The 761-nt window shown below is 41.7% G+C and overlaps 1 pseudogene; it reads left to right on the top strand.

The window, feature by feature from the left end:
* Positions 1-247: 247 nt before the first annotated feature.
* On the top strand, positions 248-366 carry LOC134912262 (5S ribosomal RNA; annotated as a pseudogene).
* Positions 367-761: the final 395 nt, after the last annotated feature.

The raw sequence follows: 761 nt of genomic DNA, 5'->3' as shown, positions 1-761 counted from the left end.
ATCCCTCCCTCAACCCCCCCCCCTTATCCCCCGTCCCAACTCCACATCCTTCCCTCAACCCCCCCTTATCCCCCGTCCCAACTCCACATCCTTCCCTCAACCCCCACTTATCCCCCGTCCCAACTCCACATCATTCCCACCCCTCAGCCCCCTCCCTCCCCTCCACATTCATCCACATTACTTGTTTGCACTTTTTAAATATCACTAATTCGGTAGTATTGGAGTTACAACCAAGAAGGTACAATGTCGGTACAGTCAAACCGTGCTGGAAATGCCCAAATACGTCCGATCTTGAAAACTAAGCAGTGCTGGGCCTGATCAGTACCAGTGAGGGGGACCACCTGGGAAGATCAGGTACTGTATAGTACAACAACAAATAGCTACCCGAGAAAAGTGTGTACTCCATTTTAACCAAATTACAAACTCACAAAATAGAGCACTGGACACCCAGTACACTTATATATGAGTCATGTCTCCAGAATAAGATTAATTAGCACAAGCACTTTATGTATGTACTTTATATGCACATTAATATACAGCTATCTGAGAAAGATATATACTCTATTACTACCTCACAAAATAGAGCACTGGACACCCAGTATAATTATAGTCATGGGTTATGTCCTCTAAATATGAATAATCAGCACAGGCACTTTATGTATGCACTATATTGGTATATGCATCTTATATATTATTCACTCACTGTCAATACTCATCATAACAAATCTTTTTATTATTTTTTTCATACAGTAATATCAAGT

This window comes from Pseudophryne corroboree, chromosome 4 (assembly GCF_028390025.1).
Source record: "Pseudophryne corroboree isolate aPseCor3 chromosome 4, aPseCor3.hap2, whole genome shotgun sequence".
NCBI lineage: Eukaryota > Metazoa > Chordata > Amphibia > Anura > Myobatrachidae > Pseudophryne > Pseudophryne corroboree.
The sequence above is the reverse complement of the archived record's forward strand: the minus strand, read 5'-3'. Positions and strand labels throughout refer to the sequence as shown.